General features: G+C 41.9%; 1 long non-coding RNA gene across 4 annotated transcripts; it reads right to left on the reverse strand.

The window, feature by feature from the left end:
* Positions 1 to 8689: 8689 nt before the first annotated feature.
* Positions 8690 to 12339, reverse strand: LOC107303828. 4 transcript variants are annotated; one of them, XR_001549777.2, is made up of 4 exons: positions 11933 to 12339; positions 10222 to 10279; positions 8878 to 9700; positions 8690 to 8790 (listed from the first exon to the last, which is right to left on the reverse strand). It is a non-coding gene; the product is annotated as an uncharacterized LOC107303828 (long non-coding RNA). The 4 variants fall into 4 exon arrangements; XR_005811473.1 differs by having other exon boundaries at positions 8878 to 9262; positions 9594 to 10279; XR_005811472.1 differs by having other exon boundaries at positions 8878 to 9085; positions 9178 to 10279.
* Positions 12340 to 12564: the final 225 nt, after the last annotated feature.

Genomic DNA, 12564 nt, shown 5'->3' on the forward strand with positions numbered 1-12564 from the left:
TTTTCCCTCCTCTCTCCCGTTTGGCATGTCCCTCTCCCCAGTCGTTCTCCTCCGTCGTTTCCTTCCTCGCCCCTCTGGTGTCAGAGGTGGTCGCCCCTGCCGATGGCAGCGGCAGCGGAAGGGCCTGCGGTTGACGGATCTAGAAGAGGGAAGCGGATCTGGAAGCTTCAGCTATGGGCGTGGGCGGTGCAGGCGTCGGGCCGTTGGCTCTGGCCACACGCCAGGAGCCAACGTTGTGCAACGCGTGCCCCAGGCAGCATCCTCACCACGCTTGAGGCTAGACCGCGCGTGTCCTGCCCAGGGCACACGAACCTTTGCGTGGCATTGTAGCGGTGCTGCATCGCACTCCTTCTCTGACATGGTGGGCCCGGTCCACTCGTCACATCGGCATAGTGTGCATGCCCTCAGTATGAGCGCGCGATATCAGAGAATCCAGATCACTGGGCCACATGTCAGTGAGTTCATGGAAGACCTGGGGGGGGGGGGGGAAGGGGGGGGTTGTTCTGTGCAGTTTTTAGCCGCGTAATTCGTCGCGCGTGGTTAGGGCGCTGGATCGGTGGGGATGCCGTGTGATCGCTTCTTTAACCTTCCTTTTTCGGTGAATCGATCATGTCGAAGACGCGATTAGCATGCGGTTTCTAGTGTCCAGGCGGGATCTTTTACAAGCAATGCGAGTTCCTACTGTTTCGCATCAAACCTTGTTGGTGTTGAGGGGAATTGCCTGCGTGCGTGGGTAGGTTATTAATTTTGCTGATCGAATCATTCACTGGTCAAATGCTGTTCGATTTGCGATGGAGAAGCGTTCGGGGCTTGTTCCCCTCGCTTTTGGTCGAATCGTTACACCACGAAAATGTACTTATGCGAACTTGCTAGAAATCATGTGGAGTTTTCTTATCTACTTGCAGTCCGTTCTGCACTCCTGCTTGCCATTGGTACAGACAAATATACTGCTCCACTTCGTAGAACAGTAGAAGCCCCGCTAGAGCTTGTGGTTTGACAAACATGTTGCAATACGAGTTGGAGTTCCTGTTTTGCGTTGTGTTTAGATGGAAAGCCTGCGTGAATACGTTCTTGTGTTTGAGATTTGAACCGTCGTTTGCGATCGAGTTCGGTGCTCTTCGGTTTTGAGTTGTGGAGAACCATTTGGTGGTGACTGTCTGAGTGGTTACTATTAGCCTGTGCGTACACCAGGATCTATCTAAAATTTGTGAGTAGTGCAAGGTAGCAAAATGTTAGAGCAATACATCAAAAGAGTGCCAAATTATTAGTTAGTATAATCTAGAATAGTATACATCAAATTATCAAGATCTGCATATTAATCTAGAATGCCAATGTTGAACCTGTCTGCTTTCAATTACTGATAAGTTTACTTATCAAGCCTCTCTTTCTGTATAATCTTGTACTCGAGATGGCATTTCTGCACTCGTTTTTATGCGTCCTGAAATATTTGGAAACGATTTATGGTTCTGTTTCTTGGTATGCAATGGTTTAGCTGTATCTGCTTGTGATTTCTCATGAATACTTACCGTCGATAGCTAGTTGCCTGCAGTAGTATGTACAGACGTACCAGCATTTGCTAGTAGTAGGCAACGTATTCTAATTGCACAGGGGGTGCTCCAATTTCAACTGGCGGCAGTAGTGCTAGCTTCTGAATGACAAGAATGTAGATGTTCTTGCAATGCTCTTTCTGCTCCGTTCTTGCAGACGGGTGCTAATTTGGAGCATCTCCAACAGCATGGTCATTTGGCTCTTCAAGTTAAAATTTGATAAATTTAGCTAAAAAATACAATCCAACAAATTTGCCATCCGGTTAGCCAAACTAGCCTCCCCACTTGCCAAAATTGGCTAGCCAAACCAGGGTTGCCATCTGTTGGTCTCACGCCTCTCTCTCCCACTCTTCTCCTATCTCTCTCCTCCCATGCATCTCTCTCTCCTCTCTCCTCCTCCCTCCACGCCAGGAAGCCACCGGCCGGCCGTCCTCCGCCCGCCGCCGGCAGCCAGCAGCCGTTCGCCGCCGGCCTTCGCTCGCCCCGCCACTGGCCTCCGCCCACGCCCTAGGCCTCTTCCCCGCGTCGGCGCTTGGCCACGCCGCCATTTTCCGCCTCCCTGTGCTTGGCCGCGCCGCCACCTTCCGCCGCCCAGCGCCCAGCGCCCGGCTGCCCACCGCGCCGCCACCTTCCACCTCTCCGCCCCTGCTCGCTCCGGTGCCACGCCGCCTCCCCACGCCCAGCCGCCCACTCCGGCGTCCTCCGGTGCTACCGTGCTGCCCCGGCGTCTCCCCACGCCACCTCTGCCTCAACGGAAGAAAAGGAAAGAGAAAGAGAGAGAGAAAAGAGGGATAGAGAGAAAAGGGAGAGGATGACAGGTGGGGTCCTAATGTTATAGACCTAGAATAGAGAGGATGGATGGTGAGACGGTTGAAGTAAAAAAATAAATTTTAGTGGTCAAATGAAATGGAGAGTAGCCAAATAGTCATTTGTAGAGTCTAATTTGTGTTGTCTGTTCGAGATGTTCTTAGCATGTTCTTTTTGATGCAATTTGGTATCTCCTTGTAGTTATGCTTATAAGCTAAAATTTAAATTTTTAAACTTAAATTTAGAGCAGAATTTAAGTTTTTTATCGTAGTTTATTTTCAGCTTTAGTTTTTATATCGCTAAGAATACATATATAATATATAAAAATTTTATTCGTAAATTATTTTCTGTTTATAAATATGATGTTTGCTTTTTTTACTGAATAAACCAAACAATCATCCCTTGATAGCTAAGCGTAACATGACGTTGTATTGGTGGAATTTGACGAATAATCGGCGGTTGCTTGTGCTGGATTTTCAGGTGTTTGGCAAAAAGAAGGTCGAGCCCGTGGGCAAGGATGCAGCTCCAGAGGAGGCGAGTCGGTTGGCAGTCGAGTCTCGGTGAAGGGGGCTCCTGATCGTCCCCAGCTTCGATGAGAGTCATGAGACAAGTGTAAATCGTCTTAGGTGTTCAATGGTGGAAGACTTGGCAGTGTGTATCCAGCGAGTTGTCTTTTGGCTGTCATCGTTAGTGGTAAGATTAGTTGTTCAGACAATAGTTGCCAGAGAACTATTTTGACCTCTAGATGGTTATATCGACAAAAGGAAAATGGAACTTGGTATCATCAATGATTTGATACTGCAGTGTTTGTTTCCTGGTTTCTCTGGATGCGAAGATCAACTAGCACTCTTATGTTCTATCCTGATATTTTTTTAAAAAAATAATGGATATGAATCCAATCTCTATATTTGAGTGTAGATAGTACTTCCTTCATGTTTTTTATATGATGTTGTTGACTTTTAGATCTATATTTGACTGTTTGTCTTATTCAAAAATTTTATTCAAATATATAAAATTATATGCCATACTTAAAATTTCTATAATAATAAATCATATAACAAAATGATTAATAACTATATACTTTTTATAAGATAAATAGTCAAACGTAAACATAAAAGTCGACAACATCATATAAACAAACATGGAGGGAGTAAGTCTTATAACCGAGAAATACAAAATAAAAAAAAGAGAAAAATCCTGGTGTACCTTTAAAAATTAACCCAATCTCTTTCATGCTATGGGATTTACTCAATCCCTTTCGTACCTTGTATTCGTTTTGATTCCTTATGCACATTTCTCGTTAGGTTTTGTCTAATCTGTGCCTACAGCATATGTTAGCTTGTTAGTATTTTTTTTTTAAAAAAAGATCAAATTACACTCGAACCCTAACTAAGTAGCCACACCTTGTATCCCATTAAGTATATATCATAGCCATGTGTTTGCAACACATTCTCGTCGTTGTCGGGATTGTGTCCTCACATCACAATCGGCCCATGCTCCATGTCATTGGCCTCATGCTTTTGGTCACAACTAGCTCCACACTCTGGTAGATCTAGCTAGCCCCCACACTCCTCATTGACATCGCATGTGTGGGCTCTTGCGCGGCCCAGCAAACATGTGTCATCTATAGCAGGCCAAACGGGCGGCCCGGCACGGCACGCCGATGGCATGGCCCACTAGAGCATGGCCCGTTAGGCACGGCTCCTGTAGCGGGCCGTGCCGTGCTGGCCCATGTGCCAAGGCCTCGACCCAAGGAGGGACTGGGCCGGGCCGGGTCAGCACGGCTACTATAGCGGCACGTGGGCCGGTAGCCGGCCCACTAGTAAATCTAGCCCATAAAAATTGAAATTTGAGGGAAAAAAGAAAAAAAAAGGCAGAAAGGAAAAAACAATAAATATAGGATAAATATGAGGAAGACTTAGAAAATATATCATAAAATATATGGTACAAATAGGATAAATATGTGGAAAAAAATAAAAAATGTGAGAAATATATGGGAAAAATTAGAAAATCGTACGATAAATAAATGGACTAGTGGGCCATGCCATGCCTGGGCCGTGCCGTGCCGGCATGCTACATTAAACGTGTCGTGTCGTGCCGGCCCACGGGCTGAGGCATCGGCCCAAGCACGGCACGAGATAATGGGCCGTGCCGTCGCGGCCCACATGTTGGCGTGCCATGCCGGGCCTGGGCCAGCTACAATACTGCCGTGCTTAGGCCGGCCCAACTTGGCACGGCCCATTTGGCTAGGTATGGCTGCCATCCTTGCTGTCAGCCATGCATTCCCATCGTCGTTGGCCTAGGGATGCTAATGCCACGAATAATGCATTCATGTGGCGAGTGGCTATAGTTTGCCACGTTGATGCGATGTCTCTAGATCAACACTTAACATGTCTCCGCAGAGGCGCCTAGGTCTTGCAGAGGGCACGCACAGTCACATGCTCGTGTCAGACCAAGGTTCCTTGTGCCTGTGGTCCCTCCCCTCCCACCCCTCATAAGCTCATACCCTACCCTCGTGTGGCCCTCTTCCATCCCCCACCTCGCACCAGCAACTGACGTGGAGATCCGACGGATGAGTTCCAACAATCAACATCAAAGAAGGGGGAGTATGGGGTTGAGGAAAAAGATAATAAACATGCCAAAATGATAAGATGGGCCTACCACCACGCCGCACAAAGCTCGCTAGTTTTGCCTTCATCGGAAGTAAGGAGGACGACCCCAAGCGGTGGCTCGATCTGTCCTACCCACCAAAGGAGAGTGTTGGAGGTACCAAGTTCATGGATTTGTGACTACCTCGTCGTGTCGCCGCCAACCTTGTTATCGTCATTGTCTGTAGTTTTGCCTCGCCACCATCGGATCTGGGGGACAACAATGAGCGTAGGTGTCCTCTCTCCCACCACATCCTCCTCAGAGCCCTTCGCCAATGGCATGGTCAAGTTTGCCTATCCAAAAAAGTGTCACTAGAATTATTAGTCTCCTCTCATCCAGAGTTATATGTATTTAGTTTTCACCACTCATGATCTTTAGTGCATAACTTTTGAACATTGGCATTAATTAAAAGAAAGAGAAAATCTAACAAATGTTATTGACAAACACTTAATTCTAAGAAATGCCATTAACAAGCACAAGTTCTAGAAAATGCCATCGTACAAATTCGTTTGTACGATAACATTTCCTAGAACTCGCACTCGCCAATGACATTTTTTAGACTTAGATGTTTCTCAGTGGCATTTTTTATATTTTCTCTAAAAGAAAACATGGATTAATATGAAAATAGAACGAGTTAATTCAAAATATTTATAGGCCCACCTTAAGTAGCTTACATGGTGGGGCAAGTCTTTATATTAAGTGTCATCCAAGACCACTCGTATTAAGTAGCTTGCATTATTTATGCTATAATAGATTGGACTAAAATGGGTGACGACCGGTTAGAGACACGAAGGAGTAGCCTCAAAGGTGCTCTTGCCTAAGCCCGTGAAGCGTCTCGTAGTGTTTTGGTACAGATTCTCCATATTAATTCCTGGGGAAATTGGTAAAATCTAATCCAAACGTTAAAAATAGATTTATATTCTCATATGAATAAGAAAACAATTTCTATACAAATAAATAAGCCAAAATAGCTTCACACGTAAATGACCAAATCCAACCAACCAGATGTAAAAATATCTCAATCTTGTATCAAAATTTACCACTGATGTACTTACTCCCCCAGCTCCCTCTACTTAGCGGCTCCCTCTACTTAGCGGAAAGAATCGTCCGTGCAATAGGTTTTACTCTCCCAGCTCCCTCTCCTTAGCGGAAAGAATCGTCCGTGCAAGAGGTTTGGTAGGAGGACGCCACCACTGCTGCCTCCGTTCATACCGAGTGTCGCCACCACTGCTGCCTCCGTTCATACCGAGTGTCGCCACCACTGCTGCCTCCGTTCATACCGAGTGTCGACACCGGCACCGACACCGTCTGCCAGCACCAAGCGTGCCAGCCTCCGCGGCCCCCGAAAAAACGCCGTCGGCCTCGAGCGCCACCCCTGCCACCGAGCGTCATTGTCGGTAATGACTATGACGCCGCTCCCGACGGCCGTCCCGCCGCCACCCTTTTGTGTTCTAACCATATAACGTTCTCTCTTTTAGTCTTCATTTTCAACTGTATACTTTCTGAATTTAACATGAATCTTTTTCGCACTTATTATTATTAATGTTATAGCCGCAACTGCAACTCCTTAACCTTTAAGGCTGCAAGTTTAATTTTGCATGTATAAAAAATGTGTCTGTCATTATGCTCATCGTTGAGTTGATTTTGACTTTTTGAAAAAGGAAGAGCGTTTTCATGAAATTACTTTAGTTAGTAGTAGTAATTAAGTAATTTGAACATTGACAAAGCCCTATTAACTAATAACCGGAGAATAAATTCGTGTTCTTGGAAGTAAACCAAACAAGACTCATTTAGCAGCTGCAGAAATTACTAACTAAAGTAACTGCTGATCTGTTATGATAATATTATGATAATAGAACACGAGAGCGCTATCCCTTTCTTAAGAAAAAAACTAAAGTAATTTCATCACATGGTAACCTCTTTCCCTAATTTACTGCACCTACAGTTATTTTGTGCTAACGCTACGCTGTCATAATATGTCATAATATGTTCGATAGTAAATTATAAAATAATAGCGTTTAAGATATCATCTATTAAAATACGGAGGATTTAGAGCAAACACAGCGTGCGAACGTTGACCAGACATGTATTTATTTATTGGGAGCAAAGTATGAGAAAATACAGTATATTTTAGAAAGCAATTTTGTATTATATTAATCAACTCTCATGCGTAGAATTACATGCATAGATTAAAAACTTCTTGTTATACTTCCCCGTCCCTAAATATTTAACGTCGTTGACTTTTTTATAAATGTTTGACCATTCGTCTTATTAAAAAAATTATAAAATATGTAAAGCTATATATATATATATGCATAAAATATATTTAACAATAAATGAATGATATAAAAATAATTAATAATCATATAACTTTTTTGAATAAGATGAATAATTAAACATGTATAAAAAGTCAACGGCATCAAATATTTAGAGACAGAATAGTAATTTCTTAATAAAATTTTGATGGTCAACATATTTCATTTTTAAGAAAAATTATACAATGAATGGAAAACATAATAAAGGAACTACCCATTTATGAACTACTTATAGAGTGCAAATAAGTATTTATATATTGCCACTAAAGTAATGGGATTTCAGTTGTTCCATGGGTGTATGTCACCCATCATGACAAACGAAACTAAAAGCAAAGCAAAGACTTATGGCTATAGACCATTCATTAGCTACTATATATATCTGCTAAAATTAGTATGTCAATCAGATTGCAGACAAGTGGAAAGTGAAGAGATGTACAGTGAATATATAGGTCAACAAAAAAAATCAAAACAAAATCTACTAAAATTAGCCAATCAGGTTGCAACCTGAAACATGAGAGACATGGGGGTATAATCCAAACAAATTGGCTCTTACACTGCTAGAGTACAAGAATTGGAGTGTACTTATACATTTATACGAAAAGATTGACATGATAGCATGCATAGAACAAATACAGAAGCCGTGTAATTTGATGTCAGCCTTGATTGAACTATATGGTTGCGAGATCCCTGAGAAAGTAGATATAGGTCTAAACAAGTATATGCAACTCTTCTTGTGTTCCTATCAATGCTTCACCAATCGTCAAGTAACCAAATATATATGTGGTTAGCTAAAAAAAATCTGTGGTAAGTTATTCGCAATTTTACATAGGTAGCAGTAGTGGCAGGGACAACGGTGACACTGACACCTTTGAGCTACGATAGATTGTGCTTACTGCTGAGCTTTGTTGTCTTCTTCCGGTTGAGTTTGTGGGTATGTTTTAAGATCGAGAAAATATTTTTTCAAAAAATAAAATATGAAAAATAATCTTAAAAGATACCCACAAACTATAATGATTTGTTAGGATGCTAGGTAAAAATTTTCATAATTTTCTCGATCTTCTAACATGATAAATTAATAGTCAATCTTTAGACATTTTAGACATTTATTACAAATGCATAGGATCCAAGGGTATATTGTAGAGAAAACTGCTAACCAAGGCTATATCTTAGAACTCAATAAAAATCAATGGCAGATCGTTGAATCGATGCAAACTCAATGGTATGGAGTAGATTTTCTCAAATAAATATACTCATCTTAGCCAGGATGGGATGTCAGCTCACACCTGGAGTTGCACAGCAGAAGTAAAACTCAGCAGTTTACTTATGTTTCAGGTCAAAGAAAATCACACTGCTTTATGTCAGAGCAACAGCTGGGTCAGTAAAAAGAGCACTGGAGGTTTTCAATATTTCTGCAAGGTTAATTACACGGTGGGATGTTAAATTTAATCTCTATAGACCTTTGTCGTCGGCACCTAAAAAAATAGGTTATGCTGAAACCTGAGTCAATTCAGTAAAACTGACTACCAAGAGAAATTAGTTTGGACAGTTCAAAGCGATACCTTTTCTTGATGCAAACTACTCCTCAACTTTTGAAAATATTTCCTTCAACCTGTTGGCAGAATTTGACATGACATTCTTCACAACCTTCTTCTGCTACTTAGCTCCCTTCAACCAAACAATCTCGTTACAAACAATCCCTAACGAGACTTGAACGCTGCAGGCGCTTGGTTTTTAGGACTTGCCAGTCATATGGTACTTGAGCTGGATCTGTAGTTTTAGAGAATATCTAGCGATCCCACATGATGAAAGTAAAACATGCACATGCATCCTTAATAGAAACCAGTTTCGGCTTTTCTTACACTGGAATAGTCTTCATGTAGAGTGGTTTCTGACAAACAGAAATACCACCCCCCACCAAAAAAAGACCAAATGGGTGATTCACACCTGAACAAACAGAGCAGCTTAGTTGACTATTGGATTAGAGTTGAAGGCATGGAAGATTTATTGACAACAGAATCTAGTTGAAAATCCATAGCTAGCACGCACTAAAGCAATGCATGTGCAAATATAACATGATATTCACCTCAACATGTTATAAATTTACATGTGTAAACACTGTCAATGTACAGAATCCAACATGTGTTTTAGCAACAAATACCATCACAACAGCCCAACTGAGAGGTTGCACCAAATTCATGGCAAGCAAAACAACATACATATATGTGCACGTTCATAAAAAAACATACATATATGTGAGGTCTGCCAAAACGTTTACCTTTCCCCCTGAAACAGTGCGCACCTTCAGCAGCAACAATCACATCAGTTCATCGGATCATTAGCACCAGTGGAGAATACAACTCTAGGTTCTAAATCAAGTGGTATCTGATTGACAAAATCACTTTTCAAAATTCATATTTGAGTAGTAAGTCCCAATGTGGCTAATAAATTGCTTCCACACATATTTTTTGTTCCAGCAATTGAACACTAAAAGGCATGAACGACCTGAATAGGATCCACATGCTATCAATTTGTAAATTCTATGGCCAAAGTTCAATAAATGGTTAAACATAATAGGTGCCTGGATGAAAAATACCCTTATTGCCCTTATTTGACCTGTGAACAACAATCGAAGTACAAACTGAAAGTAAAGAATTAATCACTGTGCTCTGATAATATATTCTACATGTTTGTTATGCCTATGGAATATATGAAATCAGATAACATTCAAATCAAGGGATATTTCAGTAAGCCTCTATGTCTGGCACTGGCTCCTGGAGGCCATGAACATATCTAATAATGCATAAAGTCCTCTCTCTGCTATCCAACTAGAAAAATTAGAACTCAGCGTTTTAATCATTTTATCAAGAAACCCACGAGAATGCATGAGAGTGATGAGCATGTACCTGATTAGGATGCATCAGAATATCAAAACAATCTTGACGCTTTTACATGTCTTCTCACCTGCAAACAATGGTCAACAATATAATTACTTGTAACTGAAGTGGTAATTTTAAAACATTGAGAGCTTCAGTATGGTGAAAACCATATACATGAATCCATCCATAAAGTATGGTTATGGAATCTTATCAGCCATGCAACATTATTCTTTACTCAGAGATTGTTGTTCTTATACTCTCAAAACTGGATTTGCATCAGTTTAACTCAAAATATGCATGCAATGCTAGGAATTAAAGTATAACCAGTAGTACACATACACCATTTCGACAATGAAGAACTGCATTATTTTTCATCAGAGATTGTAGTTGTTATATCGGAGTGCTATTGTTTTACTCAAAATTAGTGATGCAGCCCCCACTGAATGCAAAATGCTGAGCATATATACAACCAGAGTATAATAGTGCACATGGAATCCATGTCAGCAACAAATAAATCAAAGACTCTAGTTTTACTCCATCCTGCCATTTTGTATACACTTCCTAGACTGCGTATGTGATATTTTCAGTGCTATTACAAACAACTAATCATTACTTTTCCCTTTAGAAACACTTCCTATTTGCACATTCCTATATAAACTGTTCAGCACATATTTTGTACCCAGGGAGAAGGTTTCTACTGCAAAATTGAAGTAATAACTCAATAATCAAAAGTGAAAAAAAGTGATGGTACTGTTGAATCTTCGTATGCCCATTTTACTCATATGTGAAAATAAATAATTCAACAACCAAAAGAAGTAAAGTCAGTGCCCCTGTCTAATAAATCTACAAAAGAAACACTGTTTTTTTTCTAGATATACAGTATTGAACTCCTAAATTAATAAGTTCAACCGGTATTATAAGTTTATAGCCACCGAAATCTTGTACATATAAGTGATTTCCACTAATCTGGATGCCTCATTTAAGGAAAGGATAGAAAGTTCATGTTCCCAAGTTGATTACCAAAATATATATCATCCTTCACAATGAGTTGGCGAAGGTTGTTAAAACCTCATCATTTGGAAATGTACACATTCTGGATCTCTCAAAATGCCCAAACGTGCATTTTAGAGCTGCTCTTGACTGGTTGAAGTTGGCATTTCCAGAACTGCAGATATTAAAAGCTTCCTTTTGTTTGCTATTTCAGTTCGAAGATTTGTTATATCTGTTACTGACATGTCCATGGATTAATGAAATTGATTTGACTATTGATATGGCCATTATAGCACACAAGCATTCAGTTGATAGATGACATCATATCTAAATTATTACTTAAGTGTACGGAGATTCATTCAATGGTTCTTTGGAAATCAGTCAATCCAAATGCTATGCACTACCAATTCTACCAATTCTCTGGACAGTAAATACGCTATAATAAGATATTCCTTTACAAAACAAAGCAACAATGATTTTTCTAAACTGGCTAAAATTGCATGTAGCTATAAAAATATTTCTTACAGGCATATGAATGATATGGTTTACTTGCTCTTCTGATATTGAGAATAAAAGGGAGCAAGCAGTCTATATTATTTAAATTTTCACCAATAAATAGCAATGAAAATCACATCCCCCTCAGTATATCATACTTCAAATAAGACAATTTGGCTATCAATCAAAATTTTCAGATCAGATCAAATAATAGGAACCGAGAAACACACCTAAGAATCTTTAACAAACCCACCTGGAGCAGGGGAGGGAGACTGTTGCAGCGGCACCTTTGATCCGAGCGCGGGCGACGGCGAGTGTTGGCGTGGGCGTGGCCGGCAGCGTCCGGCAGCGGCGGTTGACGTTGGGGCACCGAAGATGGGGGTCGGAGTGGGGGCAGGAGCCGGCGCCGGCCGGTCGGAGTGGTGGCGTTCGGCGTTCGGTCGGTAGCAGGCGGCGGCCATCGGCGTGGGCGCGGCCAGCGGCGTCTGGTCGCGGCCAGTCGGCGTTGGGGCAGCAGGAGCCGGCGCTGGCCGGGAGCGCAGGCCGCGGGCGGTGGCGAGCGTTGGCGTGGGCGCGGCCGGCGGCGTCCGGCAGCGACGATTGATGTTGTGGCGGTAGCAGGCGGCGGCCTTCGGCGAAGCGTTGGGATGGGAGAAGGCAGCGTTGGGCAGGAGACGGATCCATGGGCGACGGAGCTTTTATCGGCGTGGCGGTCGTGGAGTGCGTAGTTAGCGGGTGGGTCCTGTGTAATTAAGAGAGGGGTATTTCAAATTGTTGTAGTTCATTCGATATGTATATCTAACGGTGTAAAATTAGTTTACTGGTTGTTTTAGTCCATTGTCATATCGCATGTTTAGACATTAATTATGAGTATTAAATATAGAC

The sequence above is a fragment of the Oryza brachyantha genome, chromosome 3 (assembly GCF_000231095.2).
Source record: "Oryza brachyantha chromosome 3, ObraRS2, whole genome shotgun sequence".
NCBI lineage: Eukaryota > Viridiplantae > Streptophyta > Magnoliopsida > Poales > Poaceae > Oryza > Oryza brachyantha.